This window comes from Schistocerca cancellata, chromosome 6 (assembly GCF_023864275.1).
Source record: "Schistocerca cancellata isolate TAMUIC-IGC-003103 chromosome 6, iqSchCanc2.1, whole genome shotgun sequence".
Classification (NCBI taxonomy): Eukaryota; Metazoa; Arthropoda; class Insecta; order Orthoptera; family Acrididae; genus Schistocerca; species Schistocerca cancellata.
In genome coordinates, this window is record NC_064631.1 from 43,677,393 (window position 1) to 43,689,344 (window position 11,952).

An 11,952-nucleotide genomic window follows, 5' to 3' on the forward strand; every position below is an offset into this window, starting at 1 on the left:
TGGTTGTTGTGTTGCAAACGTCCCGATCTGTTGACTTAGGGATCGAGACGTGGCTGCTCGATCCGTTACAGCCATGCGGATAAGATGCCTGTCATCTCGACTGCTAGTGATTCTAGGCCGTTGGGATCGAGCACGGCGTTCCGTATTACCCTCCTGAACCCACCGATTCCATATTCTGCTAACAGTTATTGGATCTCGACCAACGCGAGCAGCAGTGTCGCGATACGATAAACCGCAATCGCGATAGGCTACAATTCGACCTTTATCAAAGTCGGAAACGTGATGGTAGGCATTTCTCCTCCTTACACGAGGCATCAGAACAACGTTTCACCAGCCAACGCCGGTCACCTGCTGTTTGTGTATGAGAAATCAGTTGGAGACTTTACTCATGTCAGCAAGTTGTAGGAGTCGCCACCGGCGTCAACCTTGTGTGAATGCTCTGAAAAGCTAATCATTTGCATATCACAGGATTTTCTTCCTGTCTGTTAAATTTCGCGTCTGTAGCATGTCATCTTCGTGGTGTTGCAATTTTAATGGCCAGTAGTGTAGCGACTTATCCAGCGTGTATATTATCACTGTCACTTGTTCACGTACCACGATGTGCAGTCAGCTTCAGCTTTCGGACTTACACCACCCCCATGAAAAATGAGTGAGTATAGGACAATGAAACTTTGTGGAAACATTTGTAAAAACATGAGGAAGAAGAGAAATAATGATTAAACTACTGACAGAAACACATTTTAATTTCTACATCAAACGGTAATACTTCATAATTGCATACCATATTTTGTTCTAGGTTACAAACGTCGCTAAAAGTGACAACCATCTGCATCCACGACAACCTGGAACGGCACTAGAGATATGTCTGTTAAGTATGGTGGTCGGGTTAATCAATAGAATAATGTATCTGACAACAAACTAAAACAATTACATACATCATCTATGAACAAAAGAAAAATGCAGTTACAATTAACGATACGTCCAGTCAACTGCAGTGTGATAATTGCTTGGCACCTCCAAACCATGCTCGGAATCAAGTTTTCAGCGTACAGACCTCCGAGTACGTTGAATAGGCGCTCACATCTGTTTCAAAGTGAAGATCTTTTTCCCTTGCAACTTCTCGTTGATGTAAGAATATACATTTTCAATAGGATTAGCGTCAGGTGAGTTTGAGGGCCAATCCAGAACCCGTAAACCTTTCTCCATTCGCTGCAAAGCCTGCTGCGGTGCTTCGGTTCATTGTCCTCCTGCAGTACCCAATTTTCATTTTTGTCGATGAATCAACGTTATGGCAGTCGACATTTTGTGGTATGTTACTATGGGACTAAATTGCTGAGATCGTCGGTCCCTAGGCTTACACGACGCTTAATCTGACTTAAGCTAACTTACACTAAGGAGAACACAAACACCTATGCGCGAGGGAAAACTCGAACATCTGACGGGGGGAGCCGCCAGTCGGCATCAAACACCTTTGACAAACACTTCGCGTAGGCTGCACTCATGTCATTTCTTACGTATCACAGTCAAGAATGCGAAGTAAATTGATGCTTTATGGGCACTACATGAAGGGAAAAAGGCTGGAATGTGAAAAAATAAGACGAAATCTTTTACCATCTGTGTGTTACGTCTACTACGCTCTTACTTAACATATTGTACCAGCTTACAGTTCGCAGCACTTTACGAATGCTGGCCCATTGAAAGTACAGCAGTCTCAGCATTCTCAGCCATGACAACAGAAACGTCTTCAAGAATTTGTGGTGCAGCAGGTTGTGAGTCTTTCCCAGGAGCAATTCGCAAACCGCCAGTTAATTCGAACTCCCGAATCACGTTCTTCAATCCCGCTGCGGAAAGAGGACCTCTCCGTATTCCTTTAATGCGTCGATACTCGTGGAGAGCAGCAGCGCTATAGCTGTTGTTTTTACAAAACAGCTTCACAAGTAAAGCCCTGCTCAGTTTGTTCACACCCATGCTGCCTGTCTGCATCTGTAATGCACACTGTTGCTTGTGTTTCATCCCTACGTCACCATACCAGTACCGGCGCCTAACGGCAAGTCATGACACTAAAACTACTAACAACGTAAATCCTGCACCGCAGTGTCTGAACGTCATTAATGTAAAGTTGCGTACCCATACGGTAAATAGTCTTCCGTCTACACTGGCTGAAGAAGCAAAAGATTAGTTATAACCACCCTGTATATCTCCTCCGTCTTTTTTGTCACAAACTAATCACGTGGAAATTCTGAAACGTTTGTCGCTCCTCGACGTACAATACGTGCAGCCGCAAACATTTCTCACAACGTCGACACAATGATTCCACTGCCGCTGTGAGCTTCTTCAGGAATCTCGTTTGACCACTGGAACGTCGCTGATGCAATAGCGTCACTGCTAGTCAATGTGCAACCACAGAGAGTGTCTCTCGCCTTTGGAAACAGCCAAAAGTCGCTGCAAACCAGGTCACGTCAGCAGGGATCACGTGAAATCACTTCGAAGTTGCTTTCATGAATAAACTGCAGGTTCACGTTCTCCCTATGCTCTGGTGACTTGTCTAGGCGAAAGAACACACGTGGAGCCGTTCCCCTCCGTTTTACACTCAGTGCTGGAAGGAGCTTGTTCTTCAAAAAATCTTGGTAAGATGAACTTGTCACAATAGTGCCCTCTGGAATGGAATGAGTAATGATTACACCATTGCTGTCCCAGAACGTGCAGCATCATAGTTTCAGAACTGGCGCATACCAGAAAGTTGTTTGGTGAGGGTGAGCTTGTGTGCTTTCATTGTTCTGACTGGCGTTTCGTTTCAGAATTGAAATATAGCATCGATTTCTCATACATTGCCACAATCGATGAAAAGAAAGTCCCATTCATGTTATCATCATGCGTCAACATGGCCTGGCAACACACCACGAGCACAGCCTGGTAATCGTCCGTCAGCACCTATGGCACCCACCTCGAGGAAACTTTTCGCATTTTTAGGTCTCTATGCACAGATTCCAGAGAAATGCCAACTTTGACAGTGATGTGTTCCACACTCATTAGGCGATCCTCCAAAACAACTTCCTCCACTTGATCATAACATCAGACCAGCTATTACGAGGCAGAGATTGTCTTAGATTGTTGTCACAACATTCTGCCTTCTGTGGACTTTTGCACCCACAATGCACATTAGACACATCCGTGGAGCCGTCAGTACTTGTCTCGCTACACTGCCTATCAATTTTAGTCTGTGTGACACAAGGCAAATGGAATAAAATGAAATGACCCCAAGCTGTTGTTATAACGAAAACGTCGCTGTTTTAAGTATAAAAAACAGTCCTCGCTCTCGCCGCTACCTCTAGAGTTCTGTGTGCTATACGGTGCTTCCATCTACGTTACTCATATACAACGAGAGCACGCGTATTTCAATTTGAACCGTATGCTTCCGTCGGCAGACTTTCATGGGTGTTGTCACTGACAATAATCTTCTCAGCCTTTAAACATAGTCTTATTCCTGTTCAGACGTCTTCACTGATCGATGTTTCGATTTCTCTAGAGGGATCTTGTTCAGAGTTACACTGGTTTTCCTGGCTGGCTGAACACTGTCGAAAAATAGTGTCCCATCAACTTCTAAAAATCCCTTTCCCCACAATTATTCTGAGAAATGTAGGTAACAACCTTCAGGCTGCTGTTGGTGAAGTGTCGTCATTCGGTAAACACTGAAAGGAGCTACTGACAGAGAGAAGGAAAATCTAATTGTCGTTGCACTGCCTCGATGGTTTCCTGGCAGGTGTTTATGTTACTCACTTGCTGTGGCTAGGGGCTAACTTTAGTAGCACCAAGACAAAGTTTGGAGCCGTCATCCCTTTTGAAGCTGCACTCATTCTGTATTTTGAGCGCTTCACGGACTCTTTCTTTCCCAGTCTGGCAAGCGCACATAATCCTTAACCTGGCCAGATTCTTCTTGCAGCTGCACTGCAGCTGATTTTGCCTTACCTCCTAAATGACTGCCTTTCATGCCATCCAGTGACACAAGAGTAATCCCTAAGAAGATCTCAACAGAGGGGTTGAAGGGTCGAGCAGTGAAGAAGTTGGAAGGAGAACATGACGCGGCCTGACGACTAAGAAGATTTTAACATCAATATCGTCATACTGCAGTAGATACACCGCAGAGAATTGAGCCCGTCTGACTTCCGAATGTGCTAAAGATGATTAGAAAAATGAGGAATCATAATGTGTGAAGAGCGTTATTGTTCTTGTAGTCTGTAAATGAATGTTAGTCCCTAAAGCGTCGTGTGAGGGTCATCTTTGGTCTCTCTTAATTTTTGGATCATCAATCTTCTGACTGATTTGATGCGACGCACCAAGTCTTCTTCTGTGGCGTCATCTCCATGTCATACTCGTACTTGCAACCTAGGTACTCAATTATTTGCTGAATATTCTCTAATCTCCGTCTTACGCTACAGTGTTTACCTCCGACAGCTGCCATAAGTACCATGAAACTTATACCTCGATGTCTATATAGATACCTTGTCATCCTATCCCTTCTTCTTGTTAATGTATTTCACACGTTGATATCCTCGCCTATTTTCCGGAGAACCTCTTCAATTCCTCATCTTACCAGTGTACATAATTTTCGACGTCCGTCTGTAGCACCATATCTCAAATGCTCCAATCCTCTTCTTTTCCGATTTACCCACAGCCCCTGATTCACTTCCCCGCAAACCCGCGCTACAACCCTTGTTGTTGTTGTTGTTGTGGTCTTCAGTCCTCAGACTGGTTTGATGCAGCTCTCCATGCTACTCTATCCTGTGCAAGCTTCTTCATCTCCCAGTAACTACTGCAACCTACATCCTTCTGAATCTGTTTAGTGTATTCATCTCTTGGTCTCCCTCTACGATTTTTACCCTCCACGCTGCCCTCCAATACTAAATTGGTGAGCCCTTGGTTGGTTGGTTTGGGGAAGGAGACCACACAGCGTGGTCATCGGTCTCATCGGATTAGGGAAGGATTGGGAAGGAAGTCGGCCGTGCCCTTTCAGAGGAGCCATCCCGGCATTTGCCTGGAGTGATTTAGGGAAATCACGGAAAACCTAAATCAGGATGGCCGGACGCGGGATTGAACCGTCGTCCTCCCGAATGCGAGTCCAGTGTCTAACCACTGCGCCACCCCGCTCGGTGGTGAGCCCTTGATGCCCCAGAACATGTCCTAACAATCGATCCCTTCTTCTAGTCAAGTTGTGGCACAAATTTCTCTTCTCCCCAATCCTATTCAATACCTCCTCATTAGTTATGTGATCTACCCAAACGTCTTCGTTAAATTAAGGTAGGTGTTTGATACTGGTAGACTTCCCTAGTCCAGGAATGCCAGCTTTGTGTACACTAGTCTGCTTTTCATTTCTTCCTTGCTCCGTCTGTCTGTGTTATTTTGCTTCCAAGTTAACAGAATTCCTTCACTTTGTCTACTCTATCGTCACCAATTTTAATGTCAAGTTTATCGCTAATCTCATTGGTGTTACTCCTCCTTACTGTCATATTAAATTTAACATCTACATTTATGTTAGATTATATCAAATTTCTCTTGTTCAGAAACTTCTTGCTATTCACAGTCTGCACTTCATATCCTAACTGCTTCGACTGTCAACACTTACAATTGTTTTCGTCCTGAACTAGCGAAACTCCTACTAGTTTTAAAACGTCGTTTCCTTATCTAATTCACTCAGCAACACGTTATTTACATACCATTACACTTATTTCTTGATGTCGATCTTACAATTCCAATCTATTTACAGCTCCTTTAAGTCTTTTGCTTTCATGTAAACTGGTACTACTTGAGGGAAAATGGGTAATTTTCCCTGTATTGTGCACGACATTGTGTTCACTATGCCCTTCATAGCAATTTACCAACATTACTATTTTCTTATTCATCGTTAAACCTACATCTTCATTATTCCCATTTGATTTTGTATCTATACCCATGTACTTACTACCCGACCAGAAGCCCTGTTGTTTCTGCCACTGCACTTCAGCAATTCCCACTACATCTAACTTCAACCCATTCATCCCTCTTTTTAAATGATATAACCTATCGAAAATTCCATGCACAGACCCATAGAACGCCAGTTTTGTTTTTCCTTATAACGTCATCCACCTGTGTTGTCCCCGACCGGCGATCCGAATATGGGACTATTTTACTTTGGAATATTTTATCTAAGAGGATGTCATCGTCATTAAGCCATACTTTGGAGCTGGAAGCGTTAGGGCAATATAATGTCCGTAGTTTCTCCTGGCTTTCAGCCGTTCGCAGTACCAGCACATCATTGCCATGCTGGCTAATGTTACAAGACCAGATCAGCAAACAATCAGACAGTTGCCCTTGCCACTACTGAAAAGGCTGCTGCCTTGCTTCAGGAACCAGTGGTTAGCCTGGCCTCTCCATAGACATCTCTTCGTTGTGGTTGCACCTACGGTACGGCCGTGTGTACCGCTGAGGCATTCTAGTCAGTTCCCCTAGGCAAGGTCCATGGCTCTTGAGGGGTATCTTTGCTTATATTGTTTGCAATCCTACCACTTCGTTCTTGGGCCCCCTTCTCATGTTTCCTTCTTGATTCTTGTTACATTCTGTATATTTACCCGTCTTTCCTTACAGCTTATACCTATTTCTCCGACGATTTCGTACTTCTTGAAATATTTAACATTGTCGAAAGTTTTTTCTAGGTCGACAAATCCTATGAAGGGATCTTGATCTTTCCAAGTACCGCTTACATTGCGAAATGCGACATCAGAACAGCCACTCTCGTGCCTTTACTTTTCCTAAAGCCAAACTGAGCGTCGTCTGATAGATATTTTCCACGATTCTGTGTATTGTGGCTGGTAGTTCTGTCACTTATCAACGCTTTCTATCTTCGGGATTCTTCATAAAATGTTATTCCGAACTGTGATGGTATGTCTCCAGATTCTAAGAAGGGTTGTTTGACTGGTATTTCTCCTAATGATTTTAGAAATTACGAAAGAATTTTATCTAAGCCTTCCGCCTTATTCGATGCAAGTCTTCCAATTTCTGTTAAACTCTGAGTCTAGTACTGGGTTCTCTACGTCTTTCATATTGATTTTTATGTTGTGAATTTTGTGGTCCTTGGCCTTATGAATTTGTGAGATATGAGGCGTAACGTTTGTTTTCATTTAAAATTTAACTGATTTCTCTGAATGATTTGGTAGATCGGTAGATGCCGTAAGTGTCATCCAATGTGAGTGTTGAAAGTATAGCGTGATGCATTTGCTGTAATCCGAAATCGTTTTGAAGGGTTTGCTATCGTTTCAGATGAAAAAATTTGTAAATTTGCAAGGTCTTATGGGAGCAAAACTGCTAAGGTCATCGGTCCCTAAGCTTACAAACTATTTAATGTAACTGAAGCTAACTTACTCTAAGGAAAACACACACATCCATGCCCGAGGGAGGACTCGAATCTCGGGGAGAGCCACGCGGACCGTGGCAAGACGCCTAAGACCGCGCGGCTACCCGGCGCGTCTGTTTGAGATGAGTGTCGGTGGTTATTGATGACTCTTCTGAAATTTACAGCATGACCGGAAGTATTAGGGCTCGCCAGCCTGTCAGTTTTGCGGTATCTGATAGTCCGTCACTCATAGAGAGCGGCAGCAGTTGATAAAATAGGCCGCAACAAGTTTCCTTTACAGAATGAGAATTTCACTCTGCAGCGGAGTGTGCGCTGATATGAAACTTCCTGGCAGATTAGAACTGTGTGCCCGACCGAGACTCGAACTCGGGACCTTTGCCTTTCGCGGGCAAGTGCTCTACCAACTGAGCTATCGAAGCACGACTCACGCCCGGTCCTCACAGCTCTACTTCTGCCAGTATCTCGTCTCCTACCTTCCAAACTTTACAGAAGCTCTCCTGCGAACCTTGCAGAACTAGCACTCCTGAAAGAAAGGATACTGCGGAGACATGGCTTAGCCACAGCCTGGGGGATGTTTCCAGAATGAGAATTTCACTCTGCAGCGGAGTGTGCGCTGATATGAAACTTCCTGGCATATTAAAACTCACTCTGGAAACATCCCCCAGGCTGTGGCTAAGCCATGTCTCCGCAGTATCCTTTCTTTCAGGAGTGCTAGTTCTGCAAGGTTCGCAGGAGAGCTTCTGTAAAGTTTGGAAGATAGGAGGCGAGATACTGGCAGAAGTAGAGCTGTGAGGACCGGGCGTGAGTCGTGCTTCGATAGCTCAGTTGGTAGAGCACTTGCCCGCGAAAGGCAAAAGTCCCGAGTTCGAGACTCGGTCGGGCACACAGTTTTAATCTGCCAGGAAGTTTCAAGTTTCCTTTAATTTACGTCTATGGACACAAATTTCTTGTTAACAGATTACCGGTTTCGGTCTTTAATGAGCATCATCAGATCTGTTTCATAAAAACAAAGTCCTAATGTACGTTATTATTCGTAAATTAATCTCAGCATTGCTACTGTCTCTCGTGCAAATGTTAACCGCTTTACCAGTGAGTATTGGGTGGCAGTCCTCCACACGTGTGAGCGCAACCCCTGACACAGCACTTCTTCCAGACGCTTGGCTGGCTACCCGCCGCCTGAGATCCAAGGCCGCAACTCCAGCCGAGCTCCACGTAGGGCGAATGTCGGGGACCAGCAGCTGGGTTCCGGCTGCAGAGCTGCCACTTCCTACGGTCTACTGATGTTCCACACGGGCTGAAAAACTGCACAAGTGGCTGCTCCGTGTTAGCACACGAAACTGACAGCACACGTACTTACACCGCAATTTGTAATCGTCGCAGCATTTGGTCATATAATGCAGGCTTTCACGGCAGATATTTACATCCTTGGTTCTTTTAGTTTAATGGACATTACACCGCGTTTAAGACACACTTCTGTGCCTAACGTTTCGTGTCATAATGCTGGGGAGACCTTCAGAGACCAGAGACATATGTAGTTGATCTTCAAGTTCACACAAGCTCACAAAGCCGAACTGTTCGCACGTAACAGTCAGGTCGTGATGGAACATCAGCACGGACATGTTAGTGATAGTTCCACATTACTCCTTTCCAAAATCTGTTGCTCCATTTGGCCAATCATACCATTTCTTCAGCAGCATGTTATGATACTGACAGTGGAGGATGTAACTGACAAAGATTAATGACGGAAAACAAAATGCATCATTAGTTATTGGAAATTTTCCTGCTCCAAAAATAAATTGAAGCAACATTCAGATTCAGAGAAATCTCACATTTCACAACACACAACGAATTTCTCCACACTGAACACTGTAACTGCAGGTATACTGTAACCATGTGGCGAATGATTTACAACGAATATAATGTCGAGATGGTTGCAATTTCATCCTAGTTACATCGCAAGACACACACTTCAACAGATTTGTGCTGCCAACTATTTGGGGCTCAATAAAACATCACCTCCAGTGAGCGCGCAACACGACAACAATGATAATTTTAAAAAAGAAGAAGAGGAGTATGAGAAAGAAAAAAAGAGTACGAGCAGTACGAGAAAAGTAATGAGACAGATTTTCTTCAAACAAAAATATTGTTCCCTTCGAAGTAGTTGCCTTCGGCCGCTATACACCGGTGGAGTCGTTGTTCACAGTCTTGGTAGCAGCGCTGAGTGACTTCGACGGTAGCACATTTAACAGATAGGCCACATTCCTTGAATGTTCTCCAGAGAGACAAAATGACATCCTTTTAAGATATATTTCAGTTTCTGGAAAATAAAGAAGTTAGGACTCATATCAAGTGAATAGGGTAGCTGTGGAACAACAGCAGTTCCTTTTGAGGTCAAAAATTCCTTGATGGAAGTGGCCGTGAGATATGTGGCGTTGTCATGATGCAGTATCCACTTGTCTGCAATGTCTGGTCTCAGTCGATTTACCCTTTACCTGAGCCTTTGAAAGACATCTTTGTATAACACTTGGTTGACAGTTTGTCCTGGAGGAACAAATTCGTTATGTACGGTACCCCTACCTTCAAAAAAGCATTCAAGCTGTTTTTGGTCGAGGAGATGTCTCAGTGTGCCAGTCCGCACTTTGTCGCTCTGTTCAAGATCCAGGGTTCATCATCTGCGATCACACAAGTCAACCATTTGTGGCCATTGGCAAGCCTCTCAAAAAGACGAACGCCTACCTTTCTTCCATTATCTTTTGTTCAGTTTTGAGGTTTTTTGGCACCATTTTGGCACAAGCCTTTCGCACGTACAAAGTTTGGATCAAAATTTCATATATTTCGGTGTTTTCGTCCGTATTCGAAACAGAAAATCTCCCAGAACGAGGTTCATCTTCAACGTGGTTCGGGCTTCCAAAAATGATTTGATCTAGCGAAAAAGCTATGCTCTTGATAACAAATGTTCCCCATAGGCTTGATTCAACTTTTCAAAGGTCAAACTCGCGGATTCCCCAGATGTAACACAAGAGTTGATGGTACACGTTGCTCTAAATTCCAATGTTCCGTTTTCGTAGCACACAACAAAAACACAACTTCACTGATGCCACTCTCAAAGATCGCGTGAATGTTGTACGGAGCTTAAACTCGGACTGAGCATCAGAAAGGGATGAACACACCGACCTACCCAAGTGGAACAACACAGTGTGACCAGATCGCTCACACTGTTGTCATCCTCATTTCTTATCTCACACAACTCGTATTTTCACTGATGGACACAACCACCTGTTGCTACATGACTATCGACACTCTGTACGCAGTCAGACTCAAGGATGAGCTTATAAAACGCCAGAGACGTGTGGGAATGTAGAATCATCACAGTGCCATCACCAGACTATTGCCAAAATTCTATGAGTCGCACCGACAAGCAAGTTAGGTGAATATTTGAGAACTAAAAAGGACCTATGCTCATCACTTGCCACTACATGAGTATGCAACACCTTTACTTATAGGGCAAGTAAGTATACACAGGAATAACTAAAAGCAAAGTCGTGTGGTATGTCGAGGGGTAAGTTCAGCCTTATCATTGGCAAGATGTTTCTTTCCTTCGCGCTCACTGATACACTTGCTTTACGAAGTGCCAGAGCTGTATGTTAATTGTACCTGCTTACTATGGATGACACTAATGGGCAGGTGTTCACAGTGTGTTTTATGATGGCAAGAGAAAGTTGGGGGTGAAACCCGGTGCCGGTAGCCCTTACGAGCTTAACGTCCACATCTGACGAACGGATCACCATCAACAGTGCCGTTCGCAGCTCATGGTCTAGTGGCTAGCGTTGCTACCTCTGGATCATGGGGTACCGGGTTCGATTCCCGGCCGGGTTGGAGACTTTCTCTGACCGGCGACTGGGTGTTTGTATTGTCCTCATCATTTCATCATCACTCGTGACAGTGGATAGATTGGACTGTGGAAAAAAACTGGACCGTGAAAAAATTGGGACTTTGTGCGGGCTCTGATGAACGCGCAGTTGAGCGCCCCACAAACCAAACATCATCATCATCATCATCATCATCATCATCATCATCATGAACAGTGTCGCATGCCCTCTCTCCATGAGACACTGCGGAGAGATTTCGAGTTCAATCCAGGACATTGGTACCGAGCCTGGTGATCAGGAACTTTACGCTACCATCTCTTCTACCCTTGCCGACCAAATCATTCCTCATTCCGGTCGCAGTTCTTGTCAGTACTGCTGTAGCAGAAGAAATATATGTGGTTGTGCTTTATTTAATTGCAGAGCATAGTGTCTGCTGTCCTAATAGCTGGTCGCATCAAACGCAATAGCAAAAGGAAGACGTAAACAGAAAGTACGTGTTGGCGGCCTTTCTTTTCTGAAGAAGGTTGTGGGAATCGAGTGGAATCGAGGAAAAGGCAATGACAGACGACGATTTTATGGCTGCATTTTCGAAGGGTTTACGGCTGCTTTGTCCTCCACCTTATCTGAGTGGTCCGAGCGTTTAACTGCCGTACAGCGACGCCGGGCTCGATTGCCGGTTGGTCGGAAATTTTATCCGCT

At 44.4% G+C, this 11,952-nt stretch overlaps 1 non-coding gene across 1 annotated transcript; it reads right to left on the reverse strand.

Annotated features, from left to right (window-relative positions):
* Nucleotides 1–7,729: 7,729 nt before the first annotated feature.
* Trnas-cga (transfer RNA serine (anticodon CGA)) lies at nt 7,730–7,804 on the reverse strand. Its single transcript has one exon. It is a non-coding gene; the product is annotated as a tRNA-Ser (tRNA).
* Nucleotides 7,805–11,952: the final 4,148 nt, after the last annotated feature.